Source organism: Vitis vinifera, chromosome 15 (genome assembly GCF_030704535.1).
Source record: "Vitis vinifera cultivar Pinot Noir 40024 chromosome 15, ASM3070453v1".
Taxonomy (NCBI): domain Eukaryota; kingdom Viridiplantae; phylum Streptophyta; class Magnoliopsida; order Vitales; family Vitaceae; genus Vitis; species Vitis vinifera.
Genome location: NC_081819.1, coordinates 13715527 through 13735516, shown reverse-complemented (window position 1 = coordinate 13735516; position 19990 = coordinate 13715527). Strand labels below are relative to the sequence as shown.

General features: G+C 30.2%; 1 pseudogene; it reads right to left on the bottom strand.

Moving 5' to 3' along the window:
* Positions 1-19151: 19151 nt before the first annotated feature.
* LOC109121470 (uncharacterized) lies at positions 19152-19591 on the bottom strand (annotated as a pseudogene).
* Between the last annotated feature and the right edge of the window lie 399 nt (positions 19592-19990).

Here is a 19990-nt window from a genome sequence, read left to right as displayed (position 1 = left end):
TAAGTCCCTAAAGTCGGGTCTCTACTAATAAAATGAAGTAATGGTGGCAATTAACTAATTAATCATGGATACCAAAATTAATAATCAAGCAAATGAACATGTACAAGTCATAGTGAAAAACAATATACGCAAATAATGATGAAATCTAATTACGAAAATACACAAAATAAATAATAAGAGAATTATGTAGAATGATTAATTGAATTAAATAAATAAAAGATATTAAAAAAAAGTTTTAAAGAAATTTCAAAGGATTTTATTAAAAATGATTTTGAATTAATGACTTCAATTTATTTACTTATAAAAAAGAATCAATTTATTTTCTCAACTTCATTTGTATTCAATTTTCAAAAAAGTTATTTACACTTAGTATCAAAAGAATTTATTACAAAATTTCAATTTGGGCACAAAAATTATTTTTACTTGCTTTTACTAGAAAATAATGAATTTTTACAATTTTATTTATAAAAGTATTTAGATTCATTTTCATTTAAAAGAGTGATTTTTACAAATTATTTAAAATGACATAACTTTATTTGCAAAAGAAATTTTAATTAAAAAGAAAAAAAATTAAATCCTTAATTTCTAAAAAATACTTTTAATCCCATTTTAATTAAGGGAAAAGATTTCATTTAAGAAAAAATATTTTTAGACAATTTTATTAAAAATTAATTTTTGGGACAACTTTATTTACAAAACAATTTTTGGACAATTTTTGTTAAACAAAGAAATTTTTGGACAATGTCATTAAAAACAATTTTTTGAATTCTATTAAAAACAATTTTTTTGGATTTTTCTAAATGCATTTTTCTGAATTTTTATAAATAATAATAATAAAAAACTTTCTTTTATTAAAAATAATATTTTAAAATCATTGTTTCATCAAAACACATTTGTTGAATTCTTCCTTTCATTTAAACAAAATTTTTAATTTGTTCGATGTTCAATTCTGTACACACAAGTAAATATACACAGATAAATATTTACAGAAATCAATAGAAATAAAACTAAATATAAATGGGAAATCAAATATGTACCCCAGTAGGCTTACAACAAGTTCAATGTTCCATTTACAGCTTTTCGAGTCTCACTTTGTTCCATGAAATTCCGTGCTTCACTTGTCATAAATTCATGCTCAGCCAATAGGTTCGCAGAACGAGCCCATGCAAAAACAAAAAATAGCACAAGTTTCATATTAATTCACCACCAACAAATTAACTCAAATTTCATATTAATTCAACAATTCAAATATCACAAACAACAATTACTAGTATAATCAAATCAAGAAAAATGAATAATAATAATAATATTGATAAATAATAATAATAATAATAATAATAATAATAATAATAATCGCCGCTGGTCGGTGTCCCGCAGCGGTGAGGGTTGATAATAATAATAATAATCATAATAATAATAATAATAATAATAATAATAATAATAATAATAATGGGAAACTGATGAGATGGACAGGATGGACAGGAGGTCGCCGACCGGCGGCGGCTGGTCGGTGCCCCGGCAGCGGTGAGGGTTGAGTTTTTGAAAATAATAATAATAATAATAATAAAGAAAATAAGGAAAAAAATGGAGAATGAAAAGAAAAAGATGAGAAGGAAATGAAAGGGTGTTCAGTCGGTGAGGTGTAGTGGAGTGAATGGAATGATGAAAAATAAAAAGAAGTGAATCCCTGGGCGCTTGCTCTGAATCGAAGTGGTAATAATAATAATAATAATAATAATAATAATAATAATAATAATAATAATAATAATGGGAAACTGATGAGATGGACAGGAGGTCGTCGACCGGCGGCGGCTGGTCGGTGCCCCGGCAGCGGTGAGAGTTGAGTTTTTGAAAATAATAATAATAATAATAATAAAGAAAATAAGGAAAAAAAATGGAGAATGAAAAGAAAAAGATGAGAAGGAAATGAAAGGGTGTTCAGTCGATGAGGTGTAGTGGAGTGAATGGAATGATGAAAAATAAAAAGAAGTGAATCCCTGGGCGCTTGCTCTGAATCAAAGTGGTAATAATAATAATAATAATAATAATAATAATAATAATAATAATAATAATAATAATGGGAAACTGATGAGATGGACAGGAGGTCGCCGACCGGCGGCGGCTGGTCGGTGCCCCGGCAGCGGTGAGGGTTGAGTTTTTGAAAATAATGATAATAATAATAATAAAGAAAATAAGGAAAAAAAATGGAGAATGAAAAGAAAAAGATGAGAAGGAAATGAAAGGGTGTTCAGTCGGTGAGGTGTAGTGGAGTGAATGGAATGATGAAAAATAAAAAGAAGTGAATCCCTGGGCGCTTGCTCTGAATCGAAGTGGAGTTGCAGAGAGGGGGAAAAGAGAGAAAAAAAATTGGGGGGCTCCCGGGGGGGGGGGGGGGGGGGGCTGCCGTGTCTCTATAAGGGAAAAAAAAGAGTCCCAATAAGAGAGTAGAGATGAGGAAAAAAATGGGAGAGGGGGGAATCTTGGGAATTGGGGGGAAAAGATTGGAGGCAAAATGGGAAGAAAAACCAAAATGAGGGGAAAAGAAAGTGGGGGGAGGGGGGGCTGTGTGGGAAGAATGGGAAGAGAGAGAAGAAGAGGGTGGGGTGGTTGGGAAGTAGGAAAGAGAAGAAAGGAGAGAGAGAAAAAAAAATAGATATAATAATAATAATAATAATAATAGTAATAATAATAATAAAATAAAAGTATTAGTAATAAAATAAAATAAAATGATATACAAAATAATAAAAGCTATTAAATGGTAAGTAAGCAAAAAAATATATGTAATTGGAATTTAAAATCTAAGGACAAAATTGGGCTCAAAATCAATGTAAAATAAAAATGAGACAAATTTTGGGGTCTGCAGTATTGCATGATTGACTAGTTCAATTTGTACCATGAATCTAGGTTTGTAAGGAAATTCTAAACCAAAATTATGTCTCCTGTCCTAGAACTGGAAGCCTTTGTTGTGGCATAATATTGTGTAACATAAAGTGAAAATATATGGTGTTCATATTTTTTTTAAAGTATTCTTTGATGCATTGAATATAATGAGTAAGGAAATATGGTATATTGCTTGTGTGTCCTAATTTTTCTTTCTACATCTGTTATTGCTTGTTGTTGTTACTCATACTGTTTGGTAGGTAAACCAAAGCCTTGTATAGTTTACACCACTTCCAAGTTTAGAAGTGCCACCTAGTGATGACTCCCCTTGATCCTCCTCCCCACATTTGATTAAAGTCTCATGCTCCATCGATCTCCTACTTTTATCCAACTATAGAAAGCAGAGTCAATCATTTCTTATACTATATCTATTTCTTGCATTCTCTGGTTTCTTTTTAGTTTAATCCAATTCTTATTGTTTAATGCACAAATATTTTTATTTAATGTTATATTTAAGTACATAATTTTTGTTTAAATTAGCTTATTTTACGTCTTTTTATTTAAATGAGCTTAATTCAGCCACAAATTTGAATCATGTGCTCTTTGTAACAACTAATATAGTTGTCCATGGAAAAATTGTGGAAGAATGCACTTTTCTTAAACTTTTTTTCCCCTCTTTTCCTTAGTATTTTCTCCACATTTTTTTTTGACATTCAAATATAAGATCATTTTCCTTATACTATGTTTGGTTCTAGGAAATTAGTAAAGGAAGGAAAAAAAGAATGTTAAGGATAATGATTTTCTCGTATTTGGTTTATCATGAAAAATGTGAAATAAAATTAAAATATATTCAAAATTAGTTTTTTTTTAAATGATTCAATCTTATATAAAAGAGAGAGAAAATAAGTGAAATGAGCTTTAAAAAATGTATAAAAATAATTTTTAATTTTAAATCTAATCTCTTTTTTAATTTTCTTTCTCCTTTTTTTTACTTCTATTTTTATTTGTCATTTTTTCCTCGAATTTTTTAAGAATCACATATGGGATTATTATTATTATCATTATTATTATTATTATTATTATCATTATTATTATTATTATTATTATTATTATTATTATTATTATTATTATTGGCATTTTCTAGAAACCAAACATAATCTTAAACTCTTAATTGATTAAATATGATAGATGATATCATAGATAATATAGTTTCTCTTTCTAACAAATTGTGTAAATCATAAAATCCTCCAACAACTCACAAAATTTCAAGAAAGGAAGAATAAGAATTATGCTTTAAAAATGTGGTAAAGGATTTATAATTTTTAGAATCAATGGGAAGTCCATTACAACAGAGATAAAGAAATGCACTTCTTTTTCCATTTTCCTTTCTTTGGCTCTCTTTTTCTTCTTCCTTCAGCTTACTCATTTTATTATTTTCTTATTATAATTATTATTCTAATCACTAATATTACTATTATTGTTATTATTAGATATATTTATTTATTTTAATATTATCATATCTAATATTATTGTAATACATTAATACTGCTATTTTTAATAATAGTAATAATATTATTATTTCATGATTATTTTTGTTATTTAATATATTATTGTGGACCCCGCATTTCGGTTCATGCGTTTTCCACTCGATGGCGAGCTCGATTTTTATTTGAAAATGATTTCATTTATTAAAATAAAAATGATTTGTAGTCGCCACTTATTTTTGTTTTATTTTTAAAAGGGTAAACAAAGTAAGAAAGAAAACCTTAAGTGTGACTCCTTATTTTGGAAAATGTGGTCTATGAAAAATCGGATCAGGCTCGGGGGTCAGGTTACTTATCGAGAAGGTATGGTAAAGACCGTAGCACCCTTCTAAGTCCCTAAAGTCAGATCTCTATTAATAAAATGAAACTGACATGGCAATCAATAAGAAAATCAATAGATACTCAAATCGATCATGCACATATGGGAATCAAAACATGCATAGAGAATGACCAAAATAAGAGTGTATGCATACTTGGGCCACGAACGAGCAATGCTCTATCATAAAAATGGGGTCAGTGTACAATAAAGAGCACAAAACATATCACATGCATCACCAAACAAAAATTAAAATTGTTCGAGGGAAAACTGGATTTTTGAAATTTATTTGAAAATTGGAGTCTTAGAGATTATTTGAAAATTGGAGTTTTAGAGATTATTTGAAAATTGGATTTTAGAAATTAAATGTAAGAATGAGAATTTTAGAAATTAAATTTGAAAGAAATTGGAATTTTGAAAATTATTTGAGAGTTTGGGATTTTTTTTAAAAATTAAATTACGAAAATTGGGACTTTGGAAATTAAATTTTGAAAGAAATTAGAATTGAAAATTATTTGAGAAGTAGAAACTATGAAAATTGAATTATAAAAATTGGAAATCTTGGAAATCATTGGAAGACATAATTTTTAGAAATAAATGAATAAAATGATAATAATGATGATAATAATAAATAAGTAACGGAATAAATGCGATAATTGGAATATTGGAAACTGAAAATTAAGTTTGGAAATTGGAAAATTGGAATTTCATATAACTAAATTTGGAAATCGGAAATTTGAAGAATTATTGAAAGACGGAATTTTAAATAAATGAATAAGTGAATAAATAAATGAATGGAATAATAATAATGACAAAATAATAAAGATTAGGTAAATAATTGTGAAAAATAGAATTTTAGAGATTGGAGATTGAATTTAGAGATTGAAAATTTGAGAAATTATTTAGAGATGAGATTTTAAATAAATGAATAAGTGAATAAGTAAATGAATGGAGTAATAATAATGACAAAATAATAAAGATTTGGTAAATAATTGCGAAAAATAGAATTTTAGAGATTGAGGATTGAATTTAGAGATAGAAAATTTGAAAAATTATTTAGAGATGAGATTTTTAATATATGAATAAGTGAATAAATAAATGAATGAGATAATAATAATAACAAAAATAATCATTAAACAACTTAATGTGAATAGTGGAATTTTTGAGATTGAAAATTAAATTTGAAAAACGGAATTTTGAAGAATTATCTAAAGATGAGATTTTAAAAATAAATAAATAAGTAAGATAATAATAATAATAAGGAAAATACTGATTAAATAAGTGAACGTGAATGTTGAGATTTTTGGAAAACGGAAATTAAATTCGAAAATCAGGATTTTGAAATTTTATTTTAAAAAAAAAAACGGAATTTGGAAAATAAATAAATAAGTAAATAAAATAATAATAATGTCGAAAATAATAAAGATTAAATAAGTGAATGTAAAAAAATGGGATCTTGGGAATTAGAAATTAAATTAAGAAATAGAAATTTTGGAGAATTGAACTTTAATATTAAAACATGAAGGAATAAGTAAATAAAATGGTGAATGGTGGTCGTAGCTTGCATGCCAAAATGGCCATGCAACGTGTTACCTAGGTGCTAAGTGGTAAGTGTAGTTGGAAAAGTGAGCTAAAAAGGCACTAGCCGCCAAACCAAAAGCATATGAGAGAATTGAACTTGTGGGGCCTATTTTCATTGTGATAGTCTCATTCCCATCACATAAATTAATGTTATTTGAATTTGGTGGGTCTACAGGACACCATTATTTAGCTGGCAGATTAAGAGTGACCTCCATCCAATGCCATTTGAGCCTCCTAGTCTGTATACTTAGGAGGATTACTATCACCTAGGTAAGGATGAAATGACACAGCCACGAACCAGGAATGCAAAGACAGCAATACATAGGAATGAAGCTCTAATATTTTTTTGTGAACCAATCACCACCAAACAACACAATCACCTCCATCCTCATTTTTCATCACCTTCTTTCCTATACTCTTCCCTATCTATCTCTTTACTGTCCTACTTCATCACAAAATTCATCAAGTCTCCAACTTTCTTCTAGTTCGCGAGGTTTGAGAGTGGTAGAGGAAAACAGGGGCCTTTTTAGGGATTCTCTCATGGACGGCAACTTCAGACAAGTGCTTCTTGATGGTGAGCTGTAAACAACGGGTGGGACGAATGGAAGGTGGTTGGAAGAAATGGGTTAATGGGTTTTAAAGAAAGTGATTTAGAGGGAGAAATGGGTTTAGTGGAGTGGTTAGATGGAGGGTGAGCGAAATCAAAGGAGTATTAAATGGGAAACAAAACATAGTTATAGGTATTTTCATGAGGAAACTTAAACAGGGCCAAGCCAATATTCAGCAAAACCCAAATAAATGAAGAACATGAACATGCTATAACACCACAAAACCGTCTTAAAATGTTAGACAAAATATACCTGTAGCACTTGACGTTTGAAGACGATCCTCTCCAAGAAGCTGAGTCGGATTTCCAATTGTCTTCCCCGATTCCTTCTTCTTCCCTCTATATCTCTCCTGTTCCCCCCTAAAAAAAATGAAGACCCCTCCCCCTTGCCAGCCTTCACCTGCCCTCTGTTTATCCCCTCTTGCAAGTCTTCCCCTATTCCAGCCATCAACCAGTCTCCATCCTCAACCACCACCATGGCAAGGTGGTGGTGTCCATGGCCACACGTCCCAGCATGCTCGGCTCCTCCAGAAACCAGCCCCCACTCTTCCAAAAATGCTGCCAGCTCTCCCGGGATTGTGACACCTGGTAAAAAAACTGCATGGAAGAGGAGCCCCAAATGGGAGTCTACAATTATTAATATTGTATTATCATTCAAAAACATATTATATTTCAATATTTAAATCACATCACATTTATAAAATATTTTAAGTTTTACAAAACAATATCTATATTAAAAAATATCTTAGAAATATTATAATATATATAACTTTAAATTAAAATTAGGAAAGTTCTTGTTAATTAGTCTATATTTACTTAACTGTCTATTAAAATCATCTTCAATTTCTTTCCGCTAATTTATATTCTTTATTTGAAAAAAATTAAAACCTCCTAATGAAATTATTAATCTTATCGAAACATTTTTAAAAATATATATATTTTAAATAAAAAATTAAATCCTTCAAACTTTTTAAATAATATTTGATATCAAATATTTTTTATTTTAAAATTCTATTTAAAAAAATATTTCATTTTTTTTTCTTATTAGTTTATTCAAATTATATAAATTACTAAAAGTTGTATTTATAATTTCTTTTATGAAATTAATTTTTATTTAAAATTTATATTTTAGAAAATATTAAAAATATTTTATTTTATTTTATTAGTTTATTTAGATATTTTAGTTGTGAGCAATTTCATGACAATTTTATCTTTTCAAAAATTTAAAGTGATCATTATAATAACAATTTTAAAATAAAGTTATAATTATTTAAAACTTTCTTTTTGTAAATTTTTAAAATGAAAGGTTAAATTGATAATACAATAAAAAAAATAAAAAGAAATTATCCGCCATTTTTCTGAAAAATAACAAAAAATTTATAATTTAATAAGCCATATCATAGATTATTTGAAAATTTTGATGATATTGAATTCCAATGTGTTGATATTTTAGGGTGCCAATTTTTGGCTTTTTTTGGGGTCAAAATCGGATATATATATATATATATATATATATATATATATATATATATATATATATATATATATATATATAACCTTTAATTTGTCTTTGATACTTTATGATGCATACAATCACTTTTAATCTGTGTTGTTAATACCTTAATTACATGCAAACTCAGTGGAAAACAATTAAATTATATTTACAAAGCAATAGTGTGACATGTGCAATAACAATAATATAACAATAATTAGTAATAATAAATTAATTTTGATATTAATGTATTAGTAATATTATTTCATTAATAATAATATTAACATGAAAGTAGAAAAAGAAGAGAAAACGCAAATATTTAAAGGTGAAATGATAAAAATAAAATAAAATAAAACGAGTAATTTGGTCATTTTCACATGGTGAATCAATCAAGCATATTGAAATATACAACATAAAACGACTTTCACTTGATTATATAGAATTTGAAGTTCTAAATTAACCATAATTGCATCTAAAACCAAATTAATATACCCTTGTGGGGGGAGGTACCTGGGAGGTGATTATACGACGGATCCTATTCCAATCTTCTCCTTGTGTCTTTAAAACCTCACTCATCAATTCTTGGGATACCTCATAGAGGTTTACTCTTTGGAGCTTTTTTTTGTTTTTTGTCATCACTTATTTTTGTTTTTTTAAGGAAAAACAAAATAAGAACGAAAACCCTAAGTACCTTTTTCAAAAAATAAAATTTTCACTAAATGAATGAAAAATGAGTCTCGTCGTTGAGTGGAGATGCACGTAAAAAACATGGGTCCACAAAATGGCGAGAATCATACCACTAGAAGAATAGATAGATTGAAGGAAAATGAATGAGCGCTAATCCACTCAAATCAAGTCATGAAGAATAGTCAAATCACCAATGTATGTAATGATGGAGAAGATAATGATTCGGAGTCCCTATGAAAAGGTCACTTGTCTCTCACACATAAGATATATAATGAGATAGACACAAGAAGATGAAAGTCTCTTGAAAGTTCACATACAAACTTTCATAAGCAACTAACTCAATATAGCAACCTCAATAAAGGATGACACTGTATACATACATACATGCGCTAATTCTTTTTTTTTTTTTCCTTTTTTTATTGGATTTCTTATTCTTTTTTTTTTTTTTGGGTTCTCCCTCAACAGCACACCTGATGGCCGATTTTGTAGACCTGCGTTTTTCACATACTTTCTCACTCGACGGCGAGACTCGCTTTTTATTTATTTGATGAAATTTTGATTTTTAGAAAAAAGACTTGAAGTCGCTACTTATTTATTTAATTTTTTTAAAAGAAAAAACAAAATAATAAAGAAAAACCCTAAGTGTGACTCCTAAAGAAAAAACAAGTTTGTGAAAAACCGAGTCTACAAAATGGCGACTCAAAGTCTTTTTCAAAAAATAAAAATTTCACCAAATGAATGAAAGGCGAGTCTTGCCATCAAGTGGGGACGTACTTGAAAAACGTAGGTTCACAAAATGCTTTTTCCCTTTGGATGCTAACAAAATGAAAATGGACTCTTGTGCTCCAAGGGGAAGAAAGATGAATGGTTTTCACAATCTAAGGTTAGGAAATTCTCTTTATTTAAAGGGGAAAGCATTCTTCATTTTCTAATTCTTTTCTTTGATAGCAAAAAAATAGAGGTTCCTTACTTTCCCTAAAAGTGAAACAAATCATAAGTTCCTATTCTTTTCTTTCTTCTAACACCCAAACTTTATTCCAAGTTTTCACATTATTTCCGCTTTTGATAATGTAATTATATAATTAGTTACAAATCTATCACAACAAGAGAATTTTATATACAAAAACAGTATCTAAGGAAATATGCTGCATCTAATTAATAAAAACTGAAACAAAATTTTCAATTAAACATAACTGTAGACCCTCTCTCTTCACCTCTTGGATTTTTTGATGATTTGAAACAAGAGGGTATTGCATGACCCAGGAGAGGAAATTTTCCATTTTTAGTGAAGGGGAGGGAGAGGGGGGGGGGGGGGGTGACACCTCCCATGAACCCAGCTGCATTGGACGTGTGGCAAGGGAAAATGGCTGCCCATGAAAGTGGTTACAAGGCCATGCTTGTTGATGAAGAAACAGGAGAGTACGTGATAGTTGGGATAAGAGGGCTTTTAGGATGAAACAGTAGGAAGGAAAGAGGGGAGAAGTTGGAGTCTAAGGTAGGGGGAGTTTTCTGGAGCTTGGCAGGACTCTTGAGGAGGATGAACATCAATGGAGGAGAACTCTCTATGGTAGAAGCTATTATAGATGGAGTGAGAAGGGTATCCTGAGTTCGGAAGAGAGGATTGGTCAGAGAGAAGCTAGGGAGGACATCTAGTGCAATTTACAGGTATATTCATATTTAACCATACTTGCTGTTATTCTGAGCATCACTCCCATGTCTTTGTTGATTTACTTGGCGTTTTTTTTCACTTATGTTGTTGGTGTCTTCTCCGTTGCATCAATTTGGCTTGAATGATGGATGAGGGTCTCTATCATGTTCATTGTGACATCCAGATATATGTATGGTATTGTTTTTTTAGCTTTGTGTTTTGGAATCCATTTTCTTCTCACCAGCATGAGCATTGAGAACCATGCAAACATGGCTGCATCATGCCCATCTTCCACCTTACCACCTCATCACTCATATTTCCCATCCACTTTCCCCACATGCTCATCCCTATCTCACCCACACACCTTCCCTTCTTCAATGGGTGGAAATTCAGCCTGCGCCTCCCGCGAGCTCCTCCGCCGCCAGCACGCCAAGGACTGCATCTTCACCCCCCTACTCTCTCTCTCTCTCTCTCTCTCTCTCTCTCTCTCAATGGTTCTTCTCATTCTTCTTTCCCTTGCTTCACTCTTCTCTTTTCTCACCTTGGTTCATGCTTGAATCCTCGGCGTTTATGCCAATGGTGCCACTCCAACAGCCCCCTCCATCTTCGTCACTGCCACCAACTTATGCCCACCTGACTACACTCTTCCTAGCGACAATGGCGGCTGGTGCAACTCTCCTTATCCCCACTTCAACCTTGCTATGCCTGTGCTTCTCAAGATCGCTTGGTACCGGGCCGGAATTGTCCCCGTTGCTCTCCATCGGGTACCCTGCTGGAAGAGTGGCTACTTGTAGAGCTGGTTCAACTATCCCGCTGTCCACTGATCACAAACCTGACAGATATGATGAACGTCAAGGGATTGAAGATGCTGGAGGTTTCTGTTATATTTATATAAATATATATATTGTTGGTTAAAAATAAAGTGTAAGAAGAGTTACACTTTTGAAAATAAAGTGTAAGAAGGGTTACACTTTTAATGTGTGAATTAAACACATGATTAAGTTTTAAAATGTTACAAAACTTGAAAGGTTAAGGAAGACAATGAGTCTTCTCATCTTTGTAACTTTATAAAACTTAAGAGGTTAAGTGTAAGAGAGTTACACATTTGAGATTAAATCATGTTTAATGTGTGAATTAAACATATGATTTAATTTTTGAATGTTACAAAGATGAAGAGATTGAGGAAGACAATGAGTTTTTTCTCATCCTTGTAACCATTTTTCAACCCTAAGAGTGCTATATATGACTTTTCTTCTTTTTGAAATCTTATGTAGAAAAGCAAAAAGGCTTTATCAATCCTAAGACTATTTCCATTAGTTCCCTAAAGATTTCTAGTGGTGGGAGGAAATAGAGTCTTTGGACAAAGTTCCAAGAACTTGTTTGAGTTTTTCTTGTGTTCTTCTTCTTCTTGTTCTTATTATGTAACTTTGAGAGTTTTATTGTATCAAGAGAGTGTTTGAAAGTGTTTCTTTTCTCCATTGTATCCAAAATTTTAACATCAATCAAAGACTCTATCCTTCAATGGAAGGAGAGACTATCAAGATTATGAACCAAGACCTTGTGAGGTTGAATCGTTTTGATGGTTCCAACTTCACTAGGTGGCAAGACAAGGTGAGATTCCTTCTCACAGCACTCAAGATTTTCTACATCCTTGATCCTACCTTGGCACCGTTACCGGAACCAAAGAAAAATGAGATATCTCCATATGAGTTATGGAAAGGAAGGAAGCCTAATATAGGTTACTTCAAAGTGTGGAGGTGTCTTGCTTATTGCAAGAAAACGGATCCACATAAAACAAAATTGGGTCCAAGAGCCATTAAGTGTGTATTTGTAGGCTATGCCTCAAATAGCAAAGCTTATAGGCTATTAGACTTGGAGTCTAATGTGATAATTGAATCAAGAGAGGTAGAGTTCTTTGAGAATTTGTTGAGTGATAGCAATTCCCAAGTACCTACTAGTGTTGGAGAGTCTCTAGAGGAGACACCTTCAAAGGTTGTTGAGCAACCCATTGTGCCTCGGAAAAGCTAAAGAGCTAGAAAAGAGAAAGTGTTGGGACTGGATGAGATTGACTCTCAAAGAATTTCCTTTTACTTAGTAGAAGGAAATAGAGAAGATATTATAAGAAAAATTCCTATAGTACTTCAAATAGAGGAGGATCCCAAAACATACAAAGAAGCTATGGCTTCTAGAGATGTTGCCTTTTGGAAAGAGGCTATCAATGATGAAATGGATTCAATTATGTCCAACCAAACATGGGAATTGGTAGACCTTCCACCAGGATCTAAACCAATAGGGTGCAAGTGGGTATTTTGAAGGAAATATCACACCGATGGCATGATTCAAACCTTTAAGGCTAGATTAGTAGCTAAGGGGTTTAAACAAAGAGAAAGTATTGATTATTTTGATACCTATGCGCCGGTGGCTAGAACAACATCGATTACGATATTGTTTGCTTTGACATCAATTCATAATCTATTTGTTCATCAAATGGATGTCAAAACGGCATTCTTGAATGAGGATCTCAATGAGGAGGTCTACATGGAACAATCGGAAGGTTTTGTTCTACTGGGGAATGAAAACAAAGTGTGTAAGCTTGTCAAATCATTATATGGTTTAAAACAAGCTCCCAAACAATGGCATGAAAATTTTGATCATGCTATTCTTTCGGATGGATTTAGACACAACAATGTGGACAAGTGCTTATATTCTAAGACTTGTGATGACTATATGGTCATAGTGTGTCTATATGTGGATGACATGTTAATCTTGAGTGATGACATGAAAGGAATAACAGAAACGAAAAGGTTTCTATCCTTAACCTTCAAGATGAAAGATTTTGGAGAAGTTGATACTATATTGGGTATCAAAGTGAAAAGAAATAGTGGGGGTTATGCTTTGAACCAAACCCACTATATTGAGAAATTAGTTAGCAAATTTAGTCATCTCAAGATTAAAGATGCTAATACTCCATTTGATTCAAGTATAAAACTTGAAAAGAATGATGGTAGATTGGTGGCTCAACTTGAGTATGCAAATGCAATTGGAAGTCTTATGTATGCTGCTCAGTGTACTAGAGTTGCCATTTCATTTGCAGTTAGTAAACTAAGTAGGTTTATTAGCAATCCAAGCGTGGAACATTGGAAAGCTATTGGTAGAGTTCTTGGTTACCTAAAGAATACCAAAGAACTAAGCCTGCAATATTCAAAGTTTCCTGCTATACTTGAAGGGTATTCAGATGCAAGCTGGATATCGAGTGTGGGAGATAATTTATCTACCACAGGTTGGGTGTTTACACTTGGTGGTGGGGCTATCTCTTGGGGATCCAAGAAACAGACTTGTATATCACACTCAACCATGGAGGCAGAGTTTATAGCTCTAGCTGCAACTGGAAAAGAAGCTGAGTGGCTTAGGGATCTCATGATGGACATCCCTTTTACTGCAAATAATGTGTCAACAGTGTCGATACATTATGACAGTCAAGCCACTCTAGCTCATGCGTACAGTGGAGTGTACAATGGGAAGTCTATACATATAAGCATTAGACATGAGTATGTGAGACAATTGATTCAATATAGAATCATCTCAATCTCATTTGTGAGGTCAAGTGGAAACTTGGCGGATCCTTTTACTAAACCTCTTACAAAAGATTTAGTAAGGATAACATATAGAGGAATGAGACTAAAACTCCTTAAATAAAATTCACCAATGATGGTAACCCAACTTAATACTACGAAATGACTAGTCTTAAGTTCAATAGGTAAAAACAAGTCATTGATAAGTGGGTTGTGGCAGCATTAGAACATGTGAGTTCCATCTGTGATGATTAATGCTGGTTGTTACCGTTGGAGGGTTAAGCTTAAAGCTTTTAATGAAATTCAGTCTATGTGTGACAAGCATCTTAAAGGTAACAAGGATGCTGGAAGAATTTCACCTATGTGAACTTAGGGGTGGTGCCGCATCTCATGAGAGTTGGAGTTTCTTTCAAGAAAGTTCATGAATGGATTGAGCACATGGTCATAAAAGTGCTAAGAAAGAAAATAATGGGCACTCATGTGGTTAGTGGAAGTGTGTGTGTTGTTACCGGTTTCTTTACAAGGAATAACTGGTTCAATGTTACAAGCAACCTGGGATTTCAACGGAGCTTTGTGACAATTACACTAAGGTAAAATTCAAATCAAAAGATATTTTATTTTATGCATTTTCACTGTTGAGGTTATAAGGGTTGATGTTTAATTTTAACCAAGTGGGGGATTGTTATATTTATATATATATATATATATATATTGTTGGTTAAAAATAAAGTGTAAGAAGAGTTACACTTTTGAAAATAAAGTGTAAGAAGGGTTACACTTTTAATGTGTGAATTAAACACATGATTAAGTTTTGAAATGTTACAAAACTTGAAAGGTTAAGGAAGACAATGAGTCTTCTCATCTTTGTAACTTTATAAAACTTAAGAGGTTAAATGTAAGAGAGTTACACATTTGAGATTAAATCATGTTTAATGTGTGAATTAAACATATGATTTAATTTTTGAATGTTACAAAGATGAAGAGATTGAGGAAGACAATGGGTTTTTTCTCATCCTTGTAACCATTTTTCAACCCTAAGAGTGTTATATATGACTTTTCTTCTTTTTGAAATCTTATGCAAAAAAGTAAAAAGGCTTGATCAATCCCAAGACTATTTCCATTAGTTCCCTAAAGATTTCTAGTGGTGGGAGGAAATAGAGTCTTTGGACAAAGTTCCAAGAACTTGTTTGAGCCTTTCTTATGTTCTTCTTCTTCTTGTTCTTATTATGTAACTTTGAGAGTTTTATTGTATCAAGAGAGTGTTTGAGAGTGTTTCTTTTCTCCATTGTATCCAAATTTTTAACATCAGTTTCATTATTTGGGCAGGAACTTGGCGGGTTGGTGGTGTTCTTGCTATTTCTCGTGCATTTGGGGATAAACTTCTTAAGGCATATGTTGTTGCCAATCCAAAAATTCAAGAAGAAGAAATTGATGGTGTAGATTTCATAATTATTGCAAGTGATGGACTTTGGAATGTCGTCTCAAATAAGGAGGTCGTGATGGAGATTGAGGTTTTGGGCTTGCCCATGATGACAAGGGATATGGGCTTGAGTTGGAGCCCGAGCCCAAGTTTGTTGATGGAGGACCTCATTCCCCTCATGCCCATCACCCTTATAGCCCATACTCATATTGAGCCAACCCATTTGGCTGCCTCAATTCTAAGTAATTGTCAACCTTCTCATTTTCATAATCTATTTGTTTATTTATTTATTTTTATTTTTATTTTTATTTCATTTTGTTTTATCTTATTTTACTTTCACATAATTTTAGCTCAACTTAAGCTCAACTAAAAGACGAATTATTAGGATTGAATATCAGTTTCAAAACTTAAAATAATTTATATTTTATCTTCTCTTCTTTATTTATCTCTTTTTAAAATCTCAATCATTAAAGTCTAATTCTTCAAAAATCCGACTTTCAAATTTAATTTTCAACCTCATAAATCTCACTATTCACTTTCATTCGTTCAAACATCATTTTTGATTAATTAGTAGCATTGTTCCATGTTTATCTATTTGTCTCTTTTAAAAATCTCAATCACCCAAATTTAATTTTCAACCTCAAAAATCTCACTACTCGCTTTCATCCGTTCAAATATCATTTTTGATTAATTAGTAACATTATTCACAAATTCCATTATTTTGGAATTATGAAAATTGTCTTCGTGCTTATTAAAATAGTGAAAAACGATAAAATAATTAAAAACAAAAGAAAATCACAAGATGCATGCCTGAATGAAAAATGGCAGCATGTTTATTAAAAATTAGGTTTTAGTGAATCGAAATTTTAATGAAAAAAAGAAAAATAAAGAAAGAAGAAAATAACAATAATAATAATAATAATGGCAAATAAATAAATAAACGAATAAAATAGAGTAAAATAATAAAATAAATAAATAAATAATTATATGAAATATTAATAAATAAAATAATTAAATTAGGTGAATAAAAAAATCAAATAAATAAATTTAAAAGATTTAAAATCATCTGAAAGACAAATTTTTGAAAATCAAGTTTTGAAACTAAATTGAAAATTGAAGTTTTAAGAACTAAATTAGAAAATTAGAATTTTAGAAAAATAATTTGAAATTGAAAGTCATGAAAATTGGAACTTGGAAAAATTATTTGAGTATGAGATTTCTTAAAAATTAAATTTGAAAGTTGGAATTTTGAAAAATTATTTGAGAATTAAAGTTTGAAAAATTAAATTTGAAAATTGGAGTTTTGAAAATTAAATTTAAGAATTGGAAATTTGAAAATTAAGTTTGAAGGAAATTAGAATTTTGAAAATTATTTGAGAATTGGAATTTTGAAAATTATATTTAAAAAATGGAGTTTCGGGAATTAAATTTAAGAAACGGAGTTTCGAGAACTAAATTTGAAAGAAATTGAAATTTTAAAAATTATTTAAGAATTGGAGTTTTGGAAATTAAATTGGAAAATTAAAGTTTTGAAGATTAAATTAAAGAATTGAAGTTTTGAAAACTGATTTTGAAATAAATTTGGAGTTTTGAAAATTAAATTATGGAAATTAGAATCTTGGAAATCATTTGAAGATGGCATTTTTAAAAAATAAATAAATGTGAAAATTGAAATTTTGGAAATTGTGAGTTAAATTTGGAAATCGAAATTTTAAAGAATTATTTAAAGATGAAATTTAAAAAATAAATAAATAAATAAACAACAATAATGAAAATAATAATGATTAGATAAATAAATGTGAAAATTGGAATTTTGGAAATTGGAAATTAATTTGGAAATTGAAATTTTGAAGAATTATTTAAAGACGAGATTTTAAAAATAAATAAATAAATAATAATAATAATAATAATAATAATAATAACAATAATAAACAAATGTGAAAATTGGAATTTTGGAAATTGAAAATTAATTTGGAAAAATTGGAAAATTGGAATTTCGGTAATTGAGAATTAAATTTGGAAATCAGAATTTTGAAGAATTATTTAAAGATGAAATTTTAAAAATAAATAAATATATAAACAATAATAATGAAAATAATAATGATTAGATAAATAAATGAGAAAAAAATGGAATTTTGGAAATTGGAAATTAAATGTGAAAATTGGGCTTTTGGAAATTGGAAATTAAATTTGAAAATCAGAATTTTGAAATAATTATTTAAAGATGGAATTTTAAAAATAAATAAATAAACAATAATAACTAAAATAATAATGATTAGATAAATAAATGTGAAAAATGGAATTTTGGAAATTGGAAATTAAATTTGGGAATCTGAATTTTGAAGAATTATTTAAATATGGAATTTTAAAAATAAATAAATAAATAAATAAATAATAACTAAAATAATGATGATTAAATAAATAAATGTGAAAATTGGATTTATGGAAATTGAAAATTAAATTTGGAAATCGAAAATTTGAAAAATTATTTAAAGACGGAATTTTAAAAATAAATAAATAAATAAACAACAATAACGAAAATAATAATAATTAGATAAATAAATGTGAAAATTGAAATTTTGAAAATTAGAAATTAAATTTGGAAATCAGAATTTTGAAGAATTATTTAAAGATGAGATTTTAAAAATAAATAATAATAATAATAACAACAACAATAACAATAACAATAATAATAAACAAATGTAAAAATTGGAATTTTGGAAATTGGTAATTAAATTCGAAAATTAGGAATTAAATTTGAAAATTGGAATTTTGAAGAATTATTTAAAGATAAAATTTTAAAAATAAATAAATAAAAAAAATAATAATAATAACTAAAATAATAATGATGAAATAAATAAACGTGAAAGTTGGAATTTTGGATCTTGGAAATTAAATTCGGAAATTGAAAAATTAGAATTTTGAAAATTCGGAATTAAATTCAGAAATTGAAATTAAAGAATTATTTGAGAAGGGAATTTTTCGAAAATTAGATTGGAAAGAAATTGGAGTTTCTAAAATTCATTTGAAGGTGACATTTCTTTTATTAGAAAATTTGAAGTGTTGAAATCTTCGGAAAATTAAATTTAAAGATTTGAATATTGGAAAATTAAATTTAAAATTAGAACCTTAGAAAATTATTTCGAGAATTGAATTTAAAAAATTGGAGTTTCAGAAAATTGAATTAGAGCTATGCAAACTAATTTTAGAATTAAATTTTAGGAGATTATTTCAAAATGGTATTTATTTATTTATTTATTTTTTTAAATAATAATAAATACATAAATAAATAAATGAATAGATAAATAAAATTGGGACCTCGAAATTTTAAGGGATTTTAAAGGGTTATTTGGAAATATAAAGAAAGAGTAAATAAAAGAAATATAGAAATAAAACTTTTGGCGTTAAGAGTTAAAAAAAAATGAAAAGGTGGGTGTGGCTACTGTAAGTGCAATGGAAGGTGGAGCAATGCGCTCCGGAGGACATGGTGCCGGAGTTGGGTGTGCAATGTAAGTAGGGATTTGTTCTCCGGGCATCAACACTGATACCTCTCAAGCGTAAACCGTCATTTTGGGATAAGGGTAACGAAGCTTGCCATCGAACATCATCGGAACCTCAAGATCCCCATGAGTCCTAGAACCAGAGGGCGATTACCTAGGCCGTAAAAAACCTCTCAAAAAATGGCCATAACAAGGAACATAGAAATGAGAATAGCAGTGGCAACAAACCCAAAAGAAACGACATTTACAGAGTTGTCAAAGTGCTTCCAATGCTCCTCCCTTTCCACATTGACAGCCGCCACAACCACTGTTAGCAACACCATTCCCCAGCTCTCTCCTCCCATTCCCCACTCCCACTCAATTTACAACCACCACCACTACCAAAGAAAGCACCAACAAGGCAAGAAACAGAGCAAAACCCACTTACCATGGGGTTGCAGTTCTGGGCCTTCTGTCATGGTTGAAGCTATACATGGCCGCTTTTACGGAAGTGAGACAGAGGGAGACGAGAGAAAAAGAGAAGAATGAAGAGAGAGAGATGAAGCAATGTCGACCAACCCATGACAACCCAAGGAATCAACGAAAATAAATACGCAGTCGTCTATCATTCATGCTCAAAAATCAATAAATGACTATCCAGAAACAGCAAGAGATGAACAAGGAATAGGGTAATGAGGAGATTAAAAAAAATCCGTACCTGAAGGTGCTTCTTTGGTTCTCCAAACTTCACCTTTTTCTCCAGC